The sequence below is a fragment of the Petaurus breviceps genome, unplaced genomic scaffold, assembly GCF_028583685.1.
Source record: "Petaurus breviceps papuanus isolate PSGF00001 unplaced genomic scaffold, PetGlider_PUasm1.0 76, whole genome shotgun sequence".
In the NCBI taxonomy this organism is placed as follows: domain Eukaryota; kingdom Metazoa; phylum Chordata; class Mammalia; order Diprotodontia; family Petauridae; genus Petaurus; species Petaurus breviceps.
The window spans coordinates 4,701,823-4,712,513 of NW_027186473.1; the positions used below are offsets into that span (position 1 = coordinate 4,701,823).

General features: G+C 36.9%; 1 pseudogene; it reads right to left on the reverse strand.

The window, feature by feature from the left end:
* Positions 1 to 389: 389 nt before the first annotated feature.
* LOC138174891 (ribosome biogenesis protein NSA2 homolog pseudogene) lies at positions 390 to 1,170 on the reverse strand (annotated as a pseudogene).
* Positions 1,171 to 10,691: the final 9,521 nt, after the last annotated feature.

Sequence of the window (10,691 nt, forward strand, 5' to 3'; positions counted from 1 at the left end):
TTTTTGAATTTATTTTGTTTTGTTGGTATTTAAGAAATAGACATGAATCATATCACTATCTGAAGTTTTTCTGGCGTGGCTTTTCCAGCAATTTTTTTTTATTACCACTCCAAAAAAAAAAAAAAAACAATTCTCGTAAAAGAACAGAAAAGTGTCTCATCTCCTTTCCAAGTTAACCTCAAATCAAAACAACCAATGTATAGAACTGTGTATTTTAAAAATGTTTAAAATAATAAATAGAATTTACCTAGGAGCAGTAGGCCTCATTTATAATCAGGTTTGATAGAATGGTTATGTTCTGTGACTGTTCAACATAGTAACTGTTGTAGTTTTTTTGATATATTAAGAGTTTTAACAATTGTCAAAAATGCAGAACTTCATTCAGTGAGTCAATCAAACAAGACAGCATGTATGTATGCATCATTTTCTGAATTACTAGGAACTTGTGTATACTTTTCCCACACAACTTTGCTTCCTTGTATCACAAGACCTAGCTCAGTCACATTCACTTCAATGACAATACTGTTGGTAATAATACCCAAAGTTATAGATCGTGAGAATGAAGAATTCTGCTTCACACCATGTATGGGTAGTCAAAAAGTGGCTTTAAGTTCAGGATGAGCCTTATTAAAGCAAAACCCATTAGCCTAATAAATCTTTTATATTTCAATGGTTTTCAAGTAAAGCCATCCCCAACTAGCAGGCTTTAGTGACCATTCTTTTCTAAACCTTCTTCTTTCTCTTCTCTGTATGAATAACCTTTAACACTTCTGTTTCTTCCTGGGCATGGACTTTTGGCAAGGACATTTTTTCCCGTTTATTGTCTTTCTCTTGATTTTTGTTTAACCATGTTGGAAAGGACTTTGGCTTAGAATTGTCCCTCTCCATCCAGCAGATAGACTGGCACTGCTCCTTCAGGAGTTTTTTCATTATTCTTTTGCTAGGCATTTCTCTTTTCACACATCTTGATAGGCTTTTTCATCTGACTCTTCCCAGCATGACACTGTTTATGGTAGAATTTAGCCTTTAGACCAATCATTTTCTTTGCTTTCTTTGAATATTCACAAGCCTCTCAGCTTTTCTTCTTTCTCCTTTACTCTTGGCAATCCAAATAGTAGCAATACTCTTTTTAGTGTAACTCTGTAACTCTATATATTCATTCTATGGCATGGGGACAATGGGGCGGGGTTGGGGGAGTTAGGGGGAAGGGAACATTGCTGCTGAAAATGCCTCCAAACTTCAGACCCTCTGCCATTAGCAGCAAAAATTCTTAACTAAGGATCTTTGTGCTCCTTCTGATGGGGATGAGATCTGAACCCCTAAAAGGAAAAGACCATGTGTTTGGGAGCTAGACCCCAAAGCCCCTGAACTAAGTCTTTGGCATTTGCATGAGGCTCCTGCCCATCCCATTTAATAATCCTTTTAACTGTCCTTTTATTGTGTCTACCTTCCCGACCCAGCTCCCTCCACCCCTGGATCCAGGCCAATCCTTCATTCTCAGTTAACTCCAGACCACCCTGGGCTATTCACCTGTCTGATTAATGAGGTTCAGGATTGGAATAAACAAAATGCTCAGCACTCCAAGAAGAACCAAAGCAATTTCTTTAGAATATTTATTCAGAATATATGTATATATGTTTATATAGGCAAGTAAGAAAAAAAAGAGAGCTAACAGAGTAAGAGGCTTAAAGATAGCAGAATAAGAGCAACTATGATTAATAATGGATATATATCCAATTTGGGGTCTGAATCTTACAGTTTAAGTAGTGATGAGCACAAAGAAGGAATATTTCTAGGTGTTTTTTTTTTTTTTAGCAAGCATCATATCTTGTGTGAGGCCTGGGATGGAGGCCAATCCCTCCAAGGTCCCCCCAAGAATGATGTTTCCTTGGAATGGCTAGTTTCAGGAGTTGGGCAGTTATCATATCTTCTCAAGGACCTGGCCAGGGTCCCAAAGAGGAGCAGTCCTCATGTTCTCAGGATCCTGTGTGCCCAAACAGCTCAGAGTAATAGAAAAGTCATATTGAGTTGAGGCCTTGGTTTGTATAATCTTATTCCTCACATTTGGCCTTTAGATTATACAAAGCATAGGCAGTCCCTGCAAGTGGGGTCACGGATTGGTATCTTTTCCTTATCCTAAAGTATATATAGATGTTACACAAAAATAAAAGAATTAACAACATGCTAAATAATAGATAATACCAGTGGTGATTAATGTCTGAAGTGATTAAATAAGAGGCCTCTAATAATTTATTAGCAACTATATGGGTTTGTATTCGATGTTCATTGAACGCTCATTGATTTTTCTCCAATAGTTGCTTCAGTTTCCGGGAAGAATTCAATATAGAAATGAAGGGTTCAGGGGAAAGATAGACATGGAGTAAGGGCAACGGCTTAGGGATCCATTCAAGATTAAGAGTATTCTCTTGGTGAGGGGAAAAAATAGAAATCGTTATCCTGCCAATGAAGGTAAGTTATACAGGCATCTAAAGAAAGGGGCCTCTTGGCCTATACAGGATAAATCAGTCTGGTTATTGGAGCTGACACAAATATGTTGGCTAGATACTTCTTATAACATAGAAAAGTTAGAAAGCAGTTATAGAGTCAAATGACACAGGTTGGAGGAATAGTTCAATAGATAGGGCTTCAACTGCCTAGTGGCCATCCCACAATCTAAGCCATTATTACCCTTACACAGCTTCCTCAGCCAGTACATAGTTGGGTCAAACTATGAAATTCTATAGGTGTGACTGACCACTGTAACAGGGGAAGAGATAAGTATTTTGTTAGGGCATGCTGCCATTTAGCTAGGGAGAAATGTGATTTTGCAAAGTGATGTGATTTTACAAACTATGGTTCAAGCACAAGCACCCCAGCACCCCATCATTCCCCCTTTAAACAGATGGGACCTAAAATCATTTGGGACAAGGGAGAAAGGTCTCAGCTTTCCAAGCTGCTTCACGCTGAGGGAGTACGTAGAGCTGTCTCTATTCCATAGGGTCCCACCATTCAAGGGGCTGGGTCTGTAGCCAGTGTCCAGAACTGGGTAGATGCCAGGTCCAGGGGTGATGGGGTCATGGTCTCAGACAATGGTTGGTACTCAGCCTGAGATGTCATCTGCAAGTGAAGGGTGCTGAGCCTAGAAGAAACAAATCTGGCAAAGAGATTAAACAAACAAGGGCCAAAAAGGAGTAGGAGGAAATTAACCATAAGTAGGGTGAGTATGGGCTATTATAACCCATTACTCAGACTATTTCACTTTCCTTTACATTTTCACATAGACAAGATACCTCATAAGTTATTATTCTTTTACTAACATAACTGTATAGCCTTAAACCAAAGAGGTTCCTGACTTGAACCTCACAACTGAATAATAGACATACATCTTTTGTTTCACAAAACTTGTTTGTCCTTTGATTATACTCACTGTAGAAGAGATACTTCAGAAATTGAATCTTTTACATATACATTCAGTTAAAAATGTTAACTTTTGCTTAGATCATGGAATAACTACAAATTCAGATTGAAACAGCAATATCTCTTCTGCTTTACAACTTATTGCACTAATTTGAAATTTACTAAGACGTTTCAAAACATCTTCTAAAAGTATTTCCTTTCTTAAAAAAACAGTTTGAATTTATCCTAGTGTTGAGAGGAATAATCAGTAAACCTTTATGTAAGAAAAATTAATTGTGAAGTTTTAAATGATGTCTTTCTTTTTCCTTTAAGCAAAAATAAACCTTTAAAATTGGAATTCATTATATTAAGTTAGTGTCCTTGAGTAACATAAATTCCCAAAGTATTATTACAATTTAAATTCCTAGATACTTGCACAATTCCTGGATATTACAAAATTTAGTCTTAGGCTGTTTGGATAACTTTCTGCACATATTTTAATTCTGGATGAAAACCTGTTAGATTTTCCAATAAGCTAACAAAAAAAGAGCTCATATCTTTTACTGATTATTTGCTCTGATCATAGAAATTTGCTATAGAAGGAAAAAATCAGGGACAAGTGACATTCCAAATACGACAGGATAAAATATCCTTGACTCTGTTTAAATTTAGGTAAAGTCACAGATATCCAACCATGCACCATCCATTCTACCTCCTAGCTAGACTCAGGAATAGGTGGGAAACGTTCCTTTTCAAAGGAACCCCATGGGTAAACTGAGTCAGGAAGGATCCCATCCCTGTTCTTTTATACCTGTTTGAAGTTTCCACACTTTTCTGAATTCTAATTCCCATCTCCCCTTTAAATAAGATCACAACATTGACAACAAACAATGGGGCAGTCCCCTTTGTGAGTACAGATAACAGAGATTCAAAAGAAAACTAACAAACAATTGTCCCTTCAAAGTCCAAAAGTCTCATTTCATACAACTGTGAGGGGGTTACACCATCAGATGGTAGTTCTCTGGTTGTTTTCCAGCCATCCATCCTCAGCATCGCTTTCCAGGCTCTTTCTCTTCTGCCTTCTTTTATTCACTTTCCTACAAAAATAACCTTGGAACCAATTTAAATTACCCATCCTGAACCCTTATCATTCTCACAAAATTAAAATTGGAGTCTTGGTCAATTGTCATGATCACACATTAAAACCAGTTTCTTATATTTTTGCATTAATCCATTCTTAATTCCTCCACCAGGATGATGAGATATCACTAAGGGATTTACATTATGCTAACAATCACAACAATTAAAATATTTACTAATATTTTATTATAGAAAATAGAAACTATTATCCTTTTAATATTAACTAATTATAACAAAACTGAGACAAATATGATACTAACTAAATAACAGAATAATATTCCCACAAACCCTTGAACTACTTGTCCTCACATTATCACAAGGAACTAAAGGACCCTGACTTATATAGGAATATTTATCCCAACTCCTGAGCCTATAGTAATTTAAGATGTTCCAGAATCAAGTATTTAATAGATTTGTTGTTGTATTTCCAAAACTTTTGATTACTGAAACTTGCCTCCAAGAATGGGGATAAAATGGTAATGAGGGGGCCATATTTCCCCAACCTTAGAATGTCAATTTCAGGCAAAATGTATACCAAGCTGTAATCTGCATTGAGCCATGCTTGAGGTCTGCTGGGTGCTTGTGGGTAAATCGAGTCAGGAGAATCCTACCTCAGCTCATGCAGAACAGTCATTCTCCCGACCTTCATACCTGTATCTTACAGGGTCTGGCACCATGGATCAGTGGCTTGGGTGGCTTTTCTCAATATTTATACCTGGAGTTAGACTCAAAGAAACAGCCAATTAATAGTACCATTAAATCTTAAGTAACAATCTCCAATAATCAATTTAAAATATGCTTCTAATCTCACATTGGTTGAGGAACATCTTTTATTCTTATTCATAAAGAAATCAAAACTTCCATCAAGATTATAACTGATTGTTCTAACAGATTTGTATCTACGCCTCAAATTTCTCTATCTTCTTATAACTATGCTTAATCTGAACTCACACTAAAATTTCTTTTCTCTCAACTAAAAGTATCTCTGATTTAATCCTAACAATTAATTCACTCAATTGTATTAATGCCCAATTGCTCTTTCATCACTTTGAAATGCCTAATGACTCCATTCCACACAATACACAAATATACTTTACTATCATTTTGAAATCCCAGCCTTAATTTATGGGATAATGTTCCAATATTATATTTCCTTATCTAACTATTAATTAACATCTGCCTTCTTCTTCACACTTAAGATATCCCTAGCAACTATCTAGAAACAGAAGGGTCAAGAGAAAAGCTCCTCTTTTCCTTTCAAATCTTATCTATTCTATTAACATCAATATTATATATATTCTATACTGGACTCCATGACGTAAAAATTGACAAAATTTCCCTCATGATTTGTTGATTAACCATTTCTGTGCCATCAAGCAATAACCAATGGCCTTAGGGGTGGCCAGGTGACTCAGTGAGTAAGAGCACCGGCCCCAGAGTCGGGATGACCTGGGATCGAATCTGGGCTCATACTTAGCACCACACCCAGAAATAACTGCCCTGTAACCTTGAGCAAGTTACTTAACGACAATTGCTTATAATAAAATAAAATAAAATAACCAATGGCCTTGCTCAGTTTCAATCTTCCCAAACTTAATCAAATTTTCCTTTTCAGCTTCTATGAACACAAGTATTGCTTTTGTCTTAGGGATTTGGGGATTCAACACATACATCTTCATAGATTCTATGGACAGGACAGCCTCCTTAACTTTCTTGTCTGCTAATATGTTCCCCATCATCTCATAACCAAAGATCTTATAAAACATTTTTTAATAAGAATATTAACCTTTTTCAAAAAAAGATTATCCTGATATCATTAACTACTATACAATTCCTAAATTCTCTGGTCATAAAATCTTTCCCAAATAATTGACAAAATTAACACAAAGAGGTTTCACAGGTCTTTTCTTCACATAATTACCAATTATTACCTTTCACAAGCATACTTTTGTAAATATTGATTTATGCAATAACTACAAATAGCTTAGTTAGCAATCTTACAAGTTTAAACAATCTCAACTGAAACTTTCTTTTAATACAACTGTTTACCAGTAACAATATCATAAATAATTATCATGTACCTAAATTTATACTTTGAAACCAAAATCAAATAATTTCCCATCTGCTGACCTTAATTTAGTCATTTCCAAATTGCTTTGCACAGAAAATCATTTACCATTAGCATAAAATTCACACCTAAAGAAAATTCCACATAAAGTTAACTAACATGAAACAATTAATTTTTAACTTACACAGTTTACACTCAAATAGCATTGTTGTTTTGTACCAGGCATTGTACCAAGCACCTTTACAATTATATTAGTCCCGTAAAAATTCCTAGGATGTGGATTCCACCACCATCCCCTTACTAAACAGTAAACTAAGGTAAATAAAACTTTCAGGGGGAGAGGAGGTCAGGTGGCTCAGCTCAGTAAGAGCACGGGCTCCAGTGTTGGGATGACCTGGAGATTGAATTCCGGGCTCAGACACTCAGCACCACACCCAGAAATAACTGGCCGTGTAACCTTGAGCAAGTTACTTATCCCTGATTGCTTAAAAAAAAAAAAAAAACTTTCAGGGGGAGAGGGGAACATACAGTGAATCACTTTCTTAATGCCAAATAACAATATGTACCTTTTGATCATGTAACTATATATTTCTAAGTTCTAATACCCTTGGCTCTCAGAAAGTAAATATATCCACAAATTTCTTTCCTTAATATTCCAAATACCTATTCACATTCATATCTTCCAAAAAGTTTACAAGAAGTTTTTTTTTCTCTTATTATAATCAGGTAATTTTAAAATATACTGGGCTAAAATTCTAACTGCTTTCTTTAGTTCTTACAATGATAACAAATTACAATAGTCTATATTTTCTACCATAATCAGTGCCCATCTCAAATTCAATAACAATAACTACTCAATTTCAGCCTTTCCACCAAAACAAAAACAAAAACTTCCTCAAACCCTCTCAACATGCTTAACCCATCTGATACTAACACAAGGATCCTGACTTTCCACGGTGGATTTCTTGAAGGAAGACATTCAGATCTGTAAATCCTGTTCGTGAGGCCAATTAATGTCCAATTAAGGAGGTTCAGGATTCACATAAACAGAATTTTCCAAACTCCAAGAAAGACCCAAGGCAATTTCTTTAGAATATTTATTCAGAATATATAGGCAAGCGAGGAAGAAACCAGAGATAACAGAGTAAGAGGCTTAAAGATAGCAGAATAAGAGCAACTATGATTAATAATGGATATATATTTACAAGCACCATCCTTGTGGGGAAGCACCAACACCTGACCACACAAGCTGGGGTATCCTGGTTATAGCGGTCAGGGTCCTGCATGGAAGGGTCCCAGGCAAGATGTCTCCTCCATGAGTAAGATTCCAATTTGGGGTCTGAATATTACAGTTTAAGTAGTGATGAGAACTAAGAAGGAATATTTCTAGGTGTTTTTTGTTTGATTTTTTTTTTTTAGCAAGCATCATATCTTGTGTGAGGCCTGGGATGGAGGCCAATCCCTCCAAGGTCCCCCCAAGATGATGTTTCCTTGGAATGGCTAGTTTCAGGAGTTGGGCAGTTATCATATCTTCTCAAGGACCTGGCCAGGGTCCCAGGAGAGGAGCAGTGCTCATGTTCTCAGGATCCTGTGTGACCAAACAGCTCAGAGTAATAGAAAGGTCACATTGAGTTGGGGCCTTGGTTTGTATAATCTTATTCCTCAAAGAGGGGTTTACCTTGCCCCTTCATCACCACTCCTTAATCCCATCCAGATCTTCCCATGATCTTTCTGTATAGAAGTGTCCATTTTGCTCCCATTAAATTGCTCAGATTCTTAAAATCTGGCTCATTTGTATTGGTGTCATAAATGCTCAGATTCTTAAAATCTTGCCTGCTTGTATTGGAATCAAAAATAGTGCAAATTCTTAAAATCTCTCCTACTTTTATTGGTGACACAATAAACCTTGTCTCTGACTGAAAGAAGGCTTTAGTGGTCAAATTCTTTCAAGGCAGACCTGTGCCCTTTGCCCTGTCGTTTTGGGGTTCTTAGCACCCCTAGACCACAACATTTCCTGCTTGAAAAGTTTGAGGGATAGAGGAGACTGGCAGGGAGACAGGGCATGTTACAATTAAATAAACATTTATTAGTCCTTTGGGGGAAAGTTAAAACATCAAAAGGGAGATGAATTATACCTACTTATATTCTTAGATTCCTGCACCTTATTATTGGCAAATTTTGATTATCTGCATAATTGTGCTAAATATTTTATAATTAGAGATACTTAGATTAATATATTTTCTAAACAAATAAATCTTCTAAATAAACCATTCAGTTGAGCCCAGGAGCCAATAAATCAATAAATATTCTGTTCAGTTGGCTGGTTATCAGTGTGCATTTGCAGAGCTATACACTTAAATGCACAAATGGTCCTATTGGTCCTGTCTAAATATATGGAGTATTTAGGTCCAGTTAGATCCATTGAATCTAATAACTGATTTAAACTAAATAAAAGAATTAGAAATTTCTCCAAATGAGGACTAATTCTGGTGGCTCTGTTTGATTTTCAAAGTTAACATAATAAAAATTTTAAAGCATTAATGTTCCATAAACTATTTGTAACTTAGTAGTTTTTGGTTTGTTTTGTGTTTTATAAATCAGGTTAATTTGCATTTGTATTAAAATTAGCTCTCTTTAAAATTCTATAGAGAAACTTCTAGTAGTTTTGCAGTTCTATAATGTGTTGTGGTGGAATTGTCTCAAAGAATTTAATGTCAGACCACCTCTAATCCAAGTATAGGCATTTATTGAGATTGATACCTCGCATGAAGCAGGATAAATTCCAAGAGGAACCAGCAACTTCAGAGAAAGCAAGATAGATTTTTATAGGGTAAAGATGCAATTACATGCCAGAAATTATATGAATATTAAAAAGCCAGGAGGGGTTTGTTTTGGGATAAAATAGTAATGGGGAGGAGTTTCAGCCACAATGGAACTGTGAATATGATTACCCACAATGCATATAGAAAAGCCAATTTGGGGGGGATTTGAATGTATGATAATGATATTATAAGCATCTCTGCAGCGTAAGTTCACTTAAAGGACAGCTTTTGCCATTACTGCAGGTGTCTACTTAGGGAAAGGCCATTCTGTTGTTTTGGGGTCCACATCCTGATTGGGGGCCCTGCTGCTTTCTGATTGACTGAGTATTGTGGTCCTATCTGGTACTAGATAGATGTGGTTGTGGTTGAGTGCTTGTCACACCTGCTGTATCTGTGAGAAATATGAGGAATGGGTCTAGAGGCAGTGGCTAGGCAGTGCCTAGGATCCTATCACATGGACACACCTACTGCTTCTGTGAGAAATAGTTCATGGACACACCTGTTGTTCTAGTGAGCAGTGAAGCATATATATGAAGAAGTTAGGATATCAAGTGTGTGTGGGGGGGTGTCAGAGAGGAGTGGCTAGGTAGGTCTTCTGTTCAATATAACTTTTGTTAGAATATTGGGGCTGAAGGAAGTTTTATTAGTATTCTATCAGTAGTATTGGTGAGGTTATGGGTGCTCAAGACCCCAAAATACCAACATGCTGGGTCCTGCTGAATAAATTCGACTCAAGTCTTCTCTCAGCCAAAGAGAAGCAAAGTTTATTAAAGATTTGCCATATTGGGGAAAAGACTCTTTACAAGCAGGCTAGAATCATCTGACACAGAGTGAGTCTGTGCTAGATAATTCTCAGGCACTCTCACACCTCATGAAGGCAAGGTGGGGTCAAAGGTTGTGGGAGGATTTGGGGGATGGTCTAGAGGAGGAGTTTGGAGAGGGTCTTCAGGAGGAGTCAAATGAGGTTGGACTCCAGTGATGAGAGATTAAGGTGGGAAGTAGCTGGAGGCTACCTGGAGATAAGACAATGGAGGGTTTGAGAGGATCAAAGATTGGAGCTACCTGTGTTTCCCGATAATAAGACCTATCCCGAAAATAAGCCCTCCCCTTACTGTGTAAGATTCCTCTAAAATAAGCCCTCCCCTTACTGTGTAAGATTCCTCTAAAATAAGCCCTCCCCTTACTGTGTAAGATTCCTCTAAAATAAGCCCTCCCCCGAAAATAAGCCCTATTGAGATTGCTACTGTAGTGAAGGTGATCCCCTG